Source organism: Manis javanica, chromosome 4, assembly GCF_040802235.1.
Source record: "Manis javanica isolate MJ-LG chromosome 4, MJ_LKY, whole genome shotgun sequence".
Classification (NCBI taxonomy): domain Eukaryota; kingdom Metazoa; phylum Chordata; class Mammalia; order Pholidota; family Manidae; genus Manis; species Manis javanica.
Genome location: NC_133159.1, coordinates 156127820 through 156144134, shown reverse-complemented (window position 1 = coordinate 156144134; position 16315 = coordinate 156127820). Strand labels below are relative to the sequence as shown.

The 16315-nt window shown below is 44.0% G+C and overlaps 1 long non-coding RNA gene across 1 annotated transcript in view; it reads right to left on the bottom strand.

The window, feature by feature from the left end:
• LOC140849117 (uncharacterized) overlaps positions 1–16301 on the bottom strand; it is a 35283-nt gene extending 18982 nt beyond the window's left edge. The window contains exon 1 of the long non-coding RNA XR_012130704.1: positions 16002–16301. This is a non-coding gene — a long non-coding RNA (uncharacterized lncRNA). The remainder of the gene's footprint in view (positions 1–16001) is intronic.
• Between the last annotated feature and the right edge of the window lie 14 nt (positions 16302–16315).

Here is a 16315-nt window from a genome sequence, read left to right as displayed (position 1 = left end):
AGTATACAGCCCCTCTCCTGGCCGCCAAAGAACCAGAGATAAATCACCACCAAACCCAGCCTGGCAAGTGCTGGGCCTGCCGCTAAGGAAGGAATAAAACTGTACTGTGTCCTGAAGGAGCTGCAGGAACTTGCCAACATGGACTGGCAGGAGTCACGAGAATAGACCTGGGACTGGATGCCAAGGATGAGGACCAAAGGGAAAGAACATGAAATTTGATTAGAGAGAATTTATTAATATGGGAGCACTTGCTGGAATATGGGATATCAGCTCCTGGCAAGGACCCCAGGAGCGGTGCTACAATGATGGCCCTTGGAAGCCTGGAAACAGCAATGGCCCAAACTAAGTGAAGTAGAAAAGCCCACATTTTTCTACTTTGAAAAAAGAAAGGTAGAAGAAAGGATCAAACAGTTCAAAGTGGAGAGCATGCTAGACTGGATTGTCCTTGGGAAGGCCTGCAGACTCCCCTGTCGACTGTTCTCTGGGAGAACCCCTGGGACTGCCTTCACTGGAGGGAGCACCAGCTTCCCTGAGAAAGTCATTGTTGGCTATAGCCTCCACAGCCCAGGGCTGAGGGCAGGAGACGTTGTTGCAGAATGGGGCTCCCACATGGTGATGGGGACAAGCGGAGCCTGTAACAGAAGTCAGGTGTCAGAGGCAGCCAGAGGTCTTGACTCTCAAGAGCCATGGAAGTGGTTAATAGGATGTGATGTTTCTGGAGGCAAGATAGATGGGCAGACAGAAAGAGTATTGCTTAAGTTATTTAAAAATAACCAGCCACCTCAATAAAAAGCCATAATCCCTTGTCCAGCTTTCCAGCTACGGCAAGACCTAGAACTTACTGAATAAAGCAGGTCTCTGCATCACCTGGCAGTTGTGTAGGATAAGGTTCCCCCTTGCCCTCTCACAGGAAGAACTGGGGTCTTACTTGAGTGATCATACACTGGGACAAGAGGACTACCCAGACACTGTGAGAACCTTTTGACCCAAAGTCCAAGCTGACACTGATACCCAGAGATCTGAAGCATCATCAGGGCCCCTTGTTAGAGTGAAGACTTTCGGGTCAGGTACTAAGTGCAGCCCTAGTTCATGGCCAGCTTTACAGTGGGTCTGTTGGGGCCCACAGACCCACTGGTAGTCGTTCTCCTGGTCTCTCAGTATACAGTTGGAATAGATGCAGTGAGAGCTGGCAGAATCTTGGAATCGGTCCCTTGGCCTATGGCATAAGGGCCATGACAGTGAAGCAGGGACAGCAGAAATCTCTGAAACTCTCCCACCCCTGCCAACCAAAACCATGTCTCATCCTGGGGTGGGGGGATGGAGAGTGGCAGAGATTAATGCTCCCCTTGAAGACCTAAAGGCAGGCCTCTGTCATTTTTCCCATTTAGTTCCTCAGTCTGACCCCTCTGTCATCCACCACTGTTGAATCATGCCTCCCTCTTTGATTGCATCTATAGCCACCTTGGCTTGGAAGGGGGGGGCTTATAACCAGCTGACAAGAAAAAGACCACGGATGATTTGGTATGTGGTGAAAGCCACTGAGGGACTAGAGCTGCGCCAGAGCTCTACCCAGGTGGCCCTGTCCTTCCGATGGGCGGAGATTCAGGCGGTACATTGGGTCACCTGCTTTGCGTACAAAGAGTAGTGGTCTAACGGCAGAACACACGTGGATGTGGTGGCAGGGCTGGAGAGTCAGGGACTTGGGGAAACATTCGAGACTAGGAAAAGGAAGTCTGAGGGAAAAGGCATGTGGATGGGTCCGTGGGAGGGGGCGTGAAGAGTGACAACGTTGTATCACATGTTAATGAGAACCACACAGGGGCTGGGGGGAAGCCAGACCTACCTGGTCAGAGAGAAGGGATAAAGGATGCTGGGAGGCAGAGACCCCAGATGCCCGCTACAGTGACAAATTTATCTGGGGAACACGTAGACAAGAAAAATTTTCCTAGATTCTTATTTCTAAGATGGACTTGAGCGATCATTTCATCCAGTTTCTCATCAAAAAGATAATTAAGCAGCCTCCATTTGAACACTTTCAAAGAGGCTGCTCATCACCTCTCCAAGCAACCTGATTCCCTTTAGGGCATTTGCAACTGTTCATCAGGTTTTCCTTCTGTGGCAGGCTGGGGGTTTCTCTTCCTACTCTTCGAGGAAGGGGGTGCACCTCCTCCTCCCCCACCTCTAGGCTCCATGCCCAGCTAGGATACAGAAGAAAGTATTTTGGTAAGGTGAAGAGAAGTGACAGAACATTTTGTTAGCAGAATCATCCGGTGACGTTCTGCTGCCAGAAATGATCCACTTTAGTAAGACAAAGAACTATTGGTAAAATGTTTCATCTGGAAAGAACTAAAGCCCTCTTCCTCACACACAAACCACCTCCACTTCCATTGAGAGAAAACCCAGAAAGAACCATTTGGCTGAGAGCCTGGAATGGGGAAGCAAATGGATAAAATGACACAGGGACTGGATGAGGGTGTGGGGTATAGGGGAGAGGAAGAGAACAAGGAGAAGCCAGAGAGGGAGATTTTGAATGGCCCCTGGGTTGGGCTCAGTGGAAAAAGGAGTAAAGTTTTCTATACCATCCTTGAGGCTCTGACTGTACGGCTGATAGCCTCATGATCAGGTTTTAACCTTCCCACCCTCTCAAATGTGAAGGGTTATACTTACCTTTAGCTTAAACCAGTACTAATTTTTTCCGAGTATAACCCAAACAGCTCTAGATAGAGCCAAATTAAGGAGAAAGCCAGCATGGCAGTTGCCTGGGGTGAACTCTTGACATTAATCAGAAAGATGATGCCAGCTAACTTGGGTTTCTACAAGTGGCTCCTTACATAAGAGGCAAGAAGTAAATTATCCCCATTCCTGCCAGAGTGGGCAATGCCCTTGGGTGCAAATTTTAAAATACTGTTTGTCAGCCTCAAATAATTTCTGTTGAGAATTTCTACCAACATGTAAATCAAAGGTACAGCTATAGCCATACCACCAACTCTAAAACCAGCCAGCAGCCTCTGATGCACTTCCCTGAGGACAGCAGCTGCAGTCAGCAGAAATTATGAAACCAAATCACACAGGGGAGCACTGCTTCCCCAGGAGGAGAGATTTATTTTATTGTCTAATATGCCTCCCAATAAATTGAATGTGTTTGGAAAAGAGCATGTAACAAACTTATGCAATAAATCCCTCATTCTTTAACATAAAGGATTATATATACAGATTTTATTAACAGAGCATGTGTTTCTTTCCATCTACAATTAACAAGCATTTAGAGAATGTTGGTTTGAAGGGACACCCACATCTCAGTCCCCCTGACCTCAACAGCTTGAGATACAAATGAGGCCACGTTATCATTAATGCCCAAACCACAGAAGCTCTTTGCTTGGCCTGCGGTACCTGACACGCTTGGCCACCCCCTCATCAGCATCTCTGAGTGAGGGGCCTCTCTGTGCCCAAGGACAAGCTGCCCTGCCTCACCCCAGCCAGCCACTGCCACATGCCTCTCTGAGGGGCTATTTCTGCCAAGGCCTCTCCCAATGCCCCCAGGCCAACTGGTCTTTGCTGACCCACCCAGAGCCCTCGGGCCGTGAAGGCTGCTGAGGTCTGTAGAGACCTGGAGGTGGAGAAGCGGAGGGAGACTGGCTCCTCCTCAGCAACACACCACGTCCTGTCCCCGGGCCTCCAGAGGAAGAGGGATGTTCAGAGTCACCCCACATCCTTCAGCTCCTGGCCTGCACCTTCTCCATCAAGGCTCTAAACCAGTTCCTCGGCTGGGCCAGGGGATGCGGGCCACTCGGTTCCCTTCTCCTGTCTCACTTCCCCCTTCTCCTGATTTTCTTCCATGCTAATGTACATGTGTGTGTGTGCATGCACACACCTGCACATATGCATACACACACACGAATGTAAGCTCCATGAAAACAGGGGACTTTTCACCCATTGTATTTACTATTGTCTCTTTAGTGCCCAGAACAATGCCTAGCACATAACAGATGCTCAAGAAACTTTGTAGAATGAATGGGAAAAACGTGAATCCAAGAAACCCTCCTGCCTCCTCCTTTAACACAAAAGCCCACGCCCCTGTATGTATCATTTCAGACAAAGAGAACCCACAGGGTCCCCAGGCCTCCAATTCTACAGCTCAGCCAGGCTCAGTTGGGACCTCAGCGTCATGAGGATGCTGTCACTGTCTTGTCGTCAGCCTGCCCTGGCCTCAGCAGCTTGGGCCTCCCTCCACTCCACTGCAGGAGGTGTGGCCTTCCCGAGTGCTCTTGGGATCCAGGGGCAATGTGGACATGCTCCCTTACACCGTCCTGTGCCCCTGCTGCCTCACCCTGCCATCTGCCCCTACTGCTGCCCCACTATCTCCACCCACCCACTGCCCACTCCAAGCCCATCACCCGCCTCCCTCAAGCTGACCGTCCTCATCCCCACCCCTGCCCAGACCCTTCTGAGAGTTTGACACAATAGTAGGAGGTTAGGTTCTAATCACTGAAGACTTTGCTGAAAGCTTGAGGGAAGATAAGGAAAGCAGAAGATAGAGGAACACTTCCTACTGCCTCTCCATGACCAGGGCCCATCCTCCAGGGCCTCCAACATCTCTCTGCCCTCAAACATGTGATCTGGCCTTGGCTACCACTCCAACCTCATTTCCTCCCCTTGCTCATCCACCTGCTGCCCCTTGAGGCTTTACTCTGTCCCAAGAATGCACGGATTCATTTCCACTGCAGGGCTTTTGCTTGTCCTGGGTCAAGCAAAAGCTCAGCCCTGCCAGGTCCCAACCAGTTTCTTTTTAGTCAGTCAAAGCCAGAGTCAGGCCTGTGAGAGTTTCCTCAGAGCCTCTGTGCCCCTGGTCTGTGCATGCACGAATAAGACATAAACACACATACACGCACACATGCATGCACATGCCACTAGACACAGACCATTCTGAGAAGCTCCTTAGTCTGTGGACTGAAGTCCAGTTCTGCGCAAACATGCACCCCATTAACACTTGGAAGCAGACCGCTTCCCTCTCTCTGGGCAGGGAATGGGGAGGGACCCAAGGGTCCTTCCTGGTGGGGACAGGTGGGAACTTGCTAGTCATCCACGTTACTAATGTTTCCTCCTGGTGTTTTCCCCGGAACAAAAATCAGCTCTGGTGCAAAGGAGGATTCAAGCATCCTCCAGCACTGGCCCTAGTCTTCAGGAGGCAGTGTCTTCGGGTCCAGCCCTCCAGCCTTCAGGCCTGCAGGCCCTCCTCGCCGCCCCCTCACAGCACCACCCTGGGCCCTGATGCCTGTGAAGTGCCGCTCACCTGCACTGCCTCCTCTGCCTGCACAAACATGAGGGAGGCTTGATTAACAGGGAATGGCGTTAGCTGATTTAGCCTCTCTTTGATAATTTTTTAAATATTAAAAGCACAGAAGACAGCTCTTTTAAGTGTTTTCACAATGAGAAATCAAAGGGGAGAAGGAAAGCTTTTAAAATCAAAATAGACCAAGAGTGGAGGACGTGCCCAACAAATGCATGAATGCACACTGATGGGGGGGTGTTGCAGCACACAGGGAGCATGGGAGAAATGTGTGGTCCTCTGCCTGGATGAGGGGTGCGCTCAGGAGGAGGGGGGCTAGAGGGAGGCTGGAAGCTGCATTTAAAGATGAGGTAGTGTTCGCAGATCACATGTTTAAGACAAAGCTGGAGATGCTGGCTACCCCTCAGCAGGCAAGGGCTAGAGGCCAGGCTGGCCCAAGGGATGATGAGGTGAGGGTGCACCCCTAACCTTCCCTCCAGCCTCTGCATACCTGCAGCTTTCAGACCACCCCAAGTGTACAGGTCACACCTGGCACAGCCACCAAGAAGCCCTGAGAAGCAGCTGGTGGCTCCATGAAGGAGAAAAGCAGACCACCACCCTGCCAAGAAATCCCCAAAACCTTTTACTAACTTATTTGCAATGGTTATATCTTCTTGAGAATTTTAAAATAATAAAACTCGATTTTTTCTGTTTCTAAAAATTCATTGGTGGAGGGGGCACTAAGTCTGCAGTACTAAGCTGTGGCTGCTCAGCTCCTGCTGTCTCCCCCTCCTCCAGGACTGCCTGGTGTCTGAGATCATTCCCTGCTGTGTGCTCTGTCAATTTACCTCAGTGCCTATGGTCTGAACCTGAATGATCCTTGGAGAAAGATTCAGGCAGGAACTCTTAGAAACCTCCCACCTGTGGCTTGGCCCCTTCCTGACTTGAGGTGTTGTTGGGTAGGCAAAACGTAGTATTCTTTTCTCTCCCTCCTAAGTGGAGGGCCATTTGAGAAACAGGTCACAGGAATTGGGCAGCTGGAGATCAAAATTTCATGTTTATCGCTGACAAAAGGCACCGGACAAGGTGGTTTTAGCTCCTTAGACAAATGGGCTCCCTAGTCATTCACACTTGAACAAGACAGACTTTGCCATCAGCCCCTGATAACACTGCTGCCTGCAGGGCCAAGTCAATCCCTGGCAGGCAAACAGCAGCCCAGAAAACTCTCTCAGAGGAGCTGAGCCACATTCATCAATCCGATAAGACATCGCCTGAGGAGTGAGCAACCGTCACTGTCCCTGGCTCGGCCCCACCAGGCTTCCAGCTCTAATCTCACCTCCACATGGAAAAATGAAACCATTGAAACAAGGATTCTACCCCGTCAGCCATACTGGGCAGACAGGCTTCCCTCCGTGAGAAGGAGGCAAAAGAAAGCTCATAGGATTTGGGAGGATTCTGTAGCTCAAAATATAAACATCCCTGAAGGTTCTGAGGAAGCTGCCTCTCTGGGGCTAAAAAAAAAAAATTTACTGCAGGACAAGTGTTTTAAAAATCATCTGAATATTTGACTCGAATTCTCAGAAAGATTCCGGGGGCCCTGGAAAAGATCTAGAAACTCGAAAAGATCATACTAAAGAGGCAGAAATCTGAGAGCAGGAACTAGAGCAGGGAGACAAAACCCGCAACAGCTGAGTGCAAACCCACACTGTAGGCTGCAAATAGCAGACAAGACACTGAAGAGAATATAATTCACACGGCCAAGGGGAAAACAGTAAAGAGATGAAAAGGAAAGAGGCAAGCAGTCAGGCACAGGGGATACAACCTGGGAATAACAGGAATTCTGGAGAGAAACAGAATAGATACCGCAAAAGCAGCAAAGACAAGGGAGGAGAAAACTTTCCCGGTGTACAGGAGGAACTCAGTTGGAAACAGAATATGCTCTGAGTATGATGAAGAGGACCACATTTAGACACACAATGGTGGAATTATCCAAGTAGACAAAGTTGACAATGAAATACACACACGCACCCCAGGAACAGGGATTTCAAGTAGACAGCTTTTACTTTTCTTTTAATATCCTTTGTTCTATTGCGGTGTGTTTTTTAACTACGTGCATATATTTACTTCATTAAAAACAAGCTTAAATTGGAAGGAGGGTTAAAAAGTAAGGATCTTATAGACAAATGAGGAAAAAAACAGAGCCAAAATTAAAATGATCTGAGATTTCTCACAACAGCCAAAGAAGTAAATGTCACTTTTTTTTACCTCATTGGTAGAAATACATTTTACTTTGCAATCCATAATATACATATATATTAAAACAGGGTACAGGATATTAAAAAAATTAAATCTACCTCTTACTTAGATCTTCAGACATTCATGATACAATAATTGCCCTTACTACATTCAGTGCACTTTAATATTTCCTACTCTTGTCTAAAAATGCAGTCACAGTCTGCTAAATTGACCTGCACTATGGAATACACTGATCTAGAAAAACCTAAAGGAAAAGCCAGGCTGTCATTCATGGACGAAGGCAAAACAGGAAGCTTCTTCCATGTGTGGGAGTTGGTTAAAAAATAATGGCTCTAGTGTACTCTGCTTGAAAAATCACATTCTCTACTTGAAAATGTATGCTAGGGCACTAGGGAAAAAGTCAGATGCAAAAATTCATGAACAAAAACAAAATCCAACTTGAAGCACCTGCTTAGAAGTTTAGGGAAGAGAGAATTCTCATGTAGTCTCAAAAGAATGTGAATTGTTTTTTAAAACAATCTTCTGGCAACATCTGTTAAAAATTAAAATGTACATACTCATCTCACTCTTGGAAGCCTGTCATACAAAAATAAAGACACCAGTATATAAGGATATATGAACCGAGGTGATTCTTGCAGCAATATGTGTCAAGGCAAAAGAACTAGCAATGACCTACACATTCAACAAGTTAATGGCTTAATACATATGGTGCCTCTATATTCAGGTAATAAACATCATGTAGCTATTTCTAATAAATTAGCTATATATGTATTAACCTGGAAAACTGTCTATGATAAAGTGAACCTAGAATAAAATGATGCTCTTAAAAGGCAGGTAGTTGAATAATTTCTGTAGGATCCCATTTCTCTAAAAAATAGAGTAGGGGGTGGAACTTCTTAAAGGGTTTATATCTGCATGTATTTATGAGAGCAGAAAGAAAGATGTGGAAGGAACAAAGCAAACTGTCACGGCTGGTTAATTCTAAAGTAGAATTAACTTTATAATTTAATGTTAATTTAAATTAACTGTAATTTAAATTAAATTAAAGTTACTTTAATTTAAATTAAAGCCAGGGGGAAAGGGAGATCATGGGCTGTTCTGAAACACTTTTGAACTGACTTGTTGCAATAAATACATCTTACTTTTGAAATTTCAAATCTAATTTCAAAAATGATCTACTCTGTAAAGGGCATTAAACTTAACTTATAAGTTAAAAATTATGTTATACGACTTAAAGCTAATATACATGCATTACTCTAAATAACTGGTTTTTAAAAATTGTTTTAAATTGAAGATCCAAAGGAAGGAATAGATTAGCTATTATAAACAAAAGTGACCAAGTTTATAATCCCAGATGAAATTAATAAAAAGTGGGAATGCATGGGGAAAAACTTAAGTGTCCACAACAGGGAATAAAACTTAGTTCTATGTGAACTGTGATCAATGAATACCATATCAAAAACATGTGAAAACCTCTAAATTAAGCACAAGTAGATTTAATAAAGAATTCTAAGTCTTGCCCTCTAAATTATTGAGCAGTGCAGTAAACTGTCTATACAAAACTAAAAAGAATATTAACAGCAAAATGTGTGTTAGGCCTAAAACTATCGCCCAATATTAAATACTGCCCTGCCATGTGGTGAAATAAGGAGGTCCTTGAATGGCCTACCCACAGGTATCTCTCCCCACTCTGCACCCCGGATAAGCTTTGGCAGCCAAACAACTCTATCAAGGAGCAGGTCCTGCTTATTCCTGAGAAGCAGGTTGCAGTTCCCTGCTAGCTTGCATTATTATTCAAACAAGCCAATAACTTCCTTTCATGAAAACCAGGAGTCATCTCACCCATTTGATACTATAAAGCCTGCCTCCCACAGCCCCTAGTTGTTCACTCTGTTCCTGAGCACAATCCCCATAGGACCCTGCATAATGGGGTGTTGTTCCCTCCTCCCCTGGGCAGTGAGTATATGTGACCAATAAACTGCCCAGGATTGGGTGTCATGTGGTTCGCCATCCCCATAACCCTAGGGTAGAAATGCGGTGAATAGGAGATGATTAAAACACAAGAAGATGTAAAAAAGCAGACAGCATCAAATAAATTGGCAAAAGCAGTACCAATCCTGGTACTTCTGTAAGAGGAAAGGAAAATAGAAGATTTTATCAATTCATGGAAGGTAGGAAAGGAGAAAAAAGGTAGAGGATAAAGGGTGGTAATCAGAAAGTACAGCATAATAGTAAAAGAAAGTCCAAATAAATCATTAGTAGCAATAAATGTGAACTGATCAAACACACTTAGGAAGACACAGATGATCAGACTGGGTGAAAAATGCAAATACTGTTCTGCTGTTAATTTTTTCTTCAATGATGGAAAAAACCTCAGTTTTCATGTCTGCAATATTATTTCCATGCCATTTTCTTTATTCTTTTCTTCCGGAAGTCCTATTGGACATATTTTGGAATCTCAATCTATTCTCCTGCTCTTTAGACTGTCCTCTCTTATTTTTAATCTCTTTGTTTCTCTTTGCTACATTCTGTGTAGATTTTTTAGAATTATCTTCTAATTCACTAATTTTAGCTTCAACTACATCCAGTCTAAAATTCATCCCATTGTTTGAAATGTTTTTACGACTATATTTTTTTCTGAGATTTTTAATTGCTTTATTTCACATCAATGTGTTCATTTCATTTTCATCTGCATTGTTTCATAATTTTTTGCCAAATGACATCTTCATTTATCTCTTTGAGCATCTTTATTTTCAAGTCCTTGCCAGATTAGTCCAAAAAATGAACTTCATCTTTGAGCTCATATTTCAGTAGAGTTGGTTGTGTTTTTTAGCATCTGATTTCTTCATATGCTTTGGAATTTGGGTTTCCAGGCTCATTATGCGTGGGAATTTTTTATATTGCTTTGTGCTGTTTTTCTTTTTTCTTTCTTGTCTGGTGAGTTTAGTTTTATGGTTGCGTCCACACAACTAGTCCAGAACTGATCTTCTGATGGCAGCTATGGACCTGTGCTCTTCACTGATGTGGGGGTCTTGCAGTCACTGGGTTAGCAGATGTTTTAACCAAATTCTCAGCTGTCAAGCTGTCTTTGCTCTGCTGCTCCCTTAGGCCCATGGTTTTGGCCATAGCTTCTAATGGTTGGTCAGTTGCCATTTTTTTCCCAGCCTACTTTCTCGAGTGAGGGGGCCTAACCGCAGTCCCTGGCTTCAGCCAGACAGTCTGGCTCTATCCTTATCCCATGTACATTTTAGCTTCCGCTACTCCAGAGACCCTTGGCTTTGGCTCTACTCATCACTTTGGTTTCCAGTTACTTCTCTTTCTTGCCCACTGAGATATTATCCTGTTTTTAGCCTGTTTATGTGTTATTTATGTCTCTTAAAATTTTTTATTTCATTTTGATGTGTTTGGATAGTAGAGAGTATGTCAAAGCATGAACTTTCCAACCTTCCTGTTAACATTTAAGTAACTTGGAGGCAGAGTTTTTGACTTCTCACAGTGCAAACATACTGGCAGAGAGAGGTTGGGGGTGAAAGAGATGAACACTGAGACTGTCACCCTGGGAGTCCAAGTAATGAACATTTTGACTGGGCTTAGTAGGCTGGGCAAGGATGTGGACCAGATTAGTAAAAGCCCATATGGACACCTTCTAATTATGGACCAGCTTTCTACAGCGACCCCATGTGGCAGTAAGATGATTTGCAGGGGCAGAATGTTCCACACAAAGTGCTTTCCTGCTTAGGGGTGGAAGCCCAAGTGACACCCCATTTGCCAAGGGCATGTGCTCACCAGTCCTCTTAAGGGACTCAGAAGACCAGAGAGAAAGCTCATGTTGCCACATGGGCTCTCTTTCTATGCAGCTGGCTAAGTAGAAAAATGAAAGTGATGCAACCCTTTCATTTTGGAACAATTCATACTGTTGACATACAATATAAACAAAATAACTGAGAAAGAAAAATAAGATGTAGTAGAGTGTTTAAATGCTTCTCCAGAAAAAGATTCATAAATATCAACATTGTTCCTTCCCCCCCAAAAAGGCACAAAATTCTGAATAGACCAATAACCAAGAAGGAAGAAAATAGAGGTTACCAAAGAATTGACTCCCTAAAGGACTCCTGGTTTAGATGCTTTTGCTGGCAAGGCTTCTGTAATGTTTAAGGAACAGCAGTATCTTTTGTTGTAGAAATTATTTCAGAACACAGAATAAAGAAAACATGCTTCTCAATTTTTGTTGTAAACTAACATAATTCTGAGTCTCAGATCTACCAAGAAAAAAAAAATGAGAAAAGAAAACCATGGACAACGGTTTGCAAACATAAGTGTCTGTAAGAGCCAGACATAATATAAATGGGTGAAGTTGATGGAGTGTAAAATGACAGGAAAAAGTGGGAGCCGTAAGAACTGGAGAGTATGTACCCCTTCATCAGGGACTCAAAATTAAATGCTTTAAAATCCTAGGCTGGTAAATAAACAAGTCCTTTGAGTCACCAGTTTGCAGTTTCTGGTATAGGTCGATCTCTTTTCTAAACACCAGTGTAAAAATCCTAAATAAAACAGTGTAAGTCCAACTCAACCTATACTACAACCTAAAAAAAACCCTACTAAGACCAAGTAACATTTCTCTAAGTGTTGCAAAAACATCTCAATATGTAGATATTATTTAAAAAAATAATCCATTATCTCTGTAGGTCACAGTAGAAAAATCCATATGATCATTTCAATAGATGTTGGAATTTATTTTCTGGTGAGCAGAAGCCCAGAGATCCTGAGCTGGTTGGATGTGGGATGGCAGAGGCTGTACCAATGCTGCATCTAGGGATAAAGCCAACCCCAGGCCCAGCAGACAGCCCAGTGAAGTGTCAATCTAAGGAATGGGACAGAGAAGCAGAAACCAGATAAAGGTGAAAAGACAGAGCCTGGGGAGATGTTTGGAGGCACAGCCTCTGGGCTTTACTGCTGTCCTGAGCCAAGTTGAACCCTAGCTACTAAGAATGCATTTGAAAACATTCAGAATCCATGCCTCATAAAATAATGCCTAAAACTAAGACTCTAAGAATAATACTTTCACATAAGAAAGGATGTATCACACAAGCAGCCCATTTAAACTTTAAAAAAATGCTTTCCTGTTCTGATTTTCTCAGGAGCCATTTTGTATTTTCAAGACTGTTTACAATAAAAGCAGGGGTGGGGGCACAATGGAAGTTATAAGGGAACCTGAAGAAGAGACAGTGGGAGCAAGGACCCTTGCATTTCATATGGTCAGATCTAAAGGAATCTATGCATGTCATACCCCAATAACGGGTTTGTTAAAAAGGATAGTAAAATCTAACTGGATATTAATAAAGTGACTGGGAATTAAGTGCTAAATAAAGACTTCCTCATGCCACAGACAAAATCAAACTGAACATGGATTAAAGGCATAAATGTAAAAATGTAAAATAAAATTTGTAGGAGAAAATATATGAGACAATACACCTTATCAGGAATTGGGAAGATCTACTATATCAGATTAGAAAATGAGAAGCCACAAAACAAGAGGAATATATTTGATTCCCCCCAAAAGCTAAAAATTTTAGAAAGGTCTGAAAAAGTTGAGGGAAACTTTAAAATTTAAAAAGATGAAAAACTCTTTAATAAAAACTGATAAGACACCTCAACAAACAAAAAGCAAATAATTCAGTTAAAAAATGGGCAGAAGACCTGAAGAGACCATTCTCCAAAGAAGAAATTCAGATGGCCAACAGGCACATGAAAAGATGCTCCACATAGCTAATCATCAGAGAAATGCAAATTAAAACCACAGTGAGATATCACCTCACACCAGTTAGGATGGCCACCATCCAAAAGACAAACAACAACAAATATTGGTGAGGATGTGGAGAAAGGGGAACCCTCCTATCCTGCTGGTGGGAATGTAAATTAGTTCAACCATTGTGGAAAGCAGTATGGAGGTTCCTCAAAAAACTCAAAATAGAAATACCATTTGACCAAGGAATTCCACTCCTAGGAATTTACCCTAAGAATGCAGGAGCCCAGTTTGAAAAAAGACATATGCACCCTATGTTTATTGCAGCACTATTTATAATAGCCAAGAAATGGAAGCAACCTAAGTGTCCATCAGTAGATGAATGGATAAAGAAGATGTGGTACATATACACAATGGAATATTACTCAGCCAGAAGAAAACAAATCTTACCATTTGCAACAAAATGGATGGAGCTAGAGGGTATTATGGTCAGTGAAATAAGCCAGGTGGAGAAAGATAAGTATCAAATGATTTCACTCATCTGCAGAGTATAAGAACAAAGAAAAAAACTGAAGGAACAAAACAGCAGCAGACTCACAGAACCCAAGAATGGACTAACAGTTACAAAGGGAAAGGGACTGGGAAGGATGGGTGGCAAGGGAGGGATGAGGGGTAAAAAAGGGCATTACTATTAGCACACATAATGTAGGTGAGGGGACACGGGGAAGGCAGTAAAGCACAGAGAAGACAAGTAGTGGTTCTATAGATCTTACTATGCTGATGGACTGACTGTAATGGGGTATGTGGTGGGGACTTGATAATGGGGGGAATCTAGTAACCACAATGTTGCTCGTGTAATTGTATATTAATGATACCAAAATAAACAAAACTGTAAAAAAAAAGACAAATAATGCAATAGCAATAAACTCATGAAAATTATGAAGAGGCAATACTGGGAAGAACAAATCCAGTCAAGAAACTAATTAACAGACACTCCCAGTAGAGAACCACAATTTAAAGAGCCAAGGAGGACACTTCTCACCTATCAGATTAGTATATATTAAAAAGAGCAAAAAACACCTGTTGCTGGAAAAGATGCAGGGAAACAAAGCTTTCATACATTGCTGTTGGAACTGTGAATTGCCACAGCATTTTGGAAAAGCAATCTGGCAACAGCTATAAAAATTTTAAAGTCCTTTTTCTCTAGTAATCCCATTCCTGGGAAACTCTACCACTAGCTATAAAGGCATCAGATCAGTGCATAGGGATGTTCCTAGAGCCATGTTTATTTTAGCCTTGTGGTAGTGGCAAGAACTGGAAACCAAGTGAATGTGTATTCAAGGAAAGAGTAGGATATTATGCAGTCATGGAAAAAGAATGAGTTAGACCTGTCCTATCCCACTTGGGGGAATTTCTACTATGTATTTATGGTTAAGGTAGAAAGCAAAATGCAGATAAATAAATGTATGTAATATAATTCAACTTTTTAAATATAACACTCCTTCCCCTTCCAAAAAAAGTGTGTGTGTGTGTGTGTGTGTGTGTGTGTGTGTGTGTGTGTGTGTGTGTGTTGTGTGTACGCGAGCACATTACAGAGAAAGGTGGGAGAAAGGAAGTTAGGAAGGAATAAATGAAGCCAGCCAGCCAGCCAGCCTGTTAACATAAAGAAGGGGAGAGAAATACGTAATAAACTACGTTGCTATATTTAAAAACCACCTGTGTAATGTGACCTTATCCATACAAAATTATACACACACACACAAAGAGATGGTGGAAAGGATGGTCATCAAAATATTAATGAGGGTTATCTCAGGGGGTGGGATTACAGGTAACTTACTTTTTCCCTTCCATTTTTGAAGTTTGAAATGTTATACATAAAAATACACATTATTTATAAAATCAGCGGAAAATCAAGCTATTTTCATTGTTAGGTAGGGCGGAGTATTGGTAGGTAGGTGTCCCTAGAGGACATGATTTAAGGAGCACACAAGTTCAATATTTAATTAACATATCAATTGTTGGCATGTCAACTGATTTCCAAAATCCTTGGGGGGTAGATTCTCGTAAGTAGTCAAACTTGTCATCTGAAACAAAGTTTACAATTCTCCCATTTAACTAAAGCTGAAGAATGGGGAAGCACTTGGGGAGGGTGCCATTGACAGGGCCGGGGAAAGAAGGTGGGTAACAGCTGTTGGACTTGGCAAAGGGAACAGCATGTGCAAAGGTCTAGTGATCCTTCACATGTGGTTCAAGACTAGCAGCAGCAGCATCTGGGAACTTGTTTAAAATCTAATTCTCGGGCCCTACTCTAGACCTATCAAGGCAGAAAACTCTGGAGGTGGAGACCAGCAATCCCTTTTATCAAGTCCTCCAGCTGATTCTGGCACAACCTCGAATTTGAGAAGCAAGGTTCGGTTCTAGCACAGGCCTGAGGATCCTGTGGATGGGAAGAGGAGAAAGAACACTCGGCTTTCTAAAAGGCGCGCTGGTGCAGAAGCTGATGCAGTGCTACAAGCTGGCGATCGCCACGGCGTCGGCCATCCTGCTGCTGCAGGGCCTGGTGGTGTGGAGCCAGTCAAGAGGGTTAGACTTTGCCCCATAGGTGCGGCCTCTGGGGTTTTTGAGCAGGGTCCTGTGGCACTAACACAATCTCTCTCAACTCGGCGTTTCCGGGAGCCCTAGCATTCTCTGTGCGCCCTGGGACCCAGAGGTTATCTGTTGACAATGAGTTGTTACCTTACATCCCACGACACCAGGCGGCGAGCAAAAGAGAGGTCGGGCCGGTACAATAAGGGTGCCGTCCAGGAGGCGAGCACACGCAGGAGCTGGGCACGTACAGAGATGGGAACTGCATTGGCGGGGACGTAGACCCGTCGCCCGAGGCCAGCTCCGCGTCCCAAGCCCACCGCGGCCAAGGGAGGCGGTGCTGCGGGCCCAGACTCCGCCCCGGGCCTACGGGGTGCGGCCTTAAGGGCCTGCGAGCCCCGCCCCTGGCCCCGCCCCGGGCGCGCGCCCATCCCGCCTCCCGTAGGGGGAGTCGGCTCTGTCCG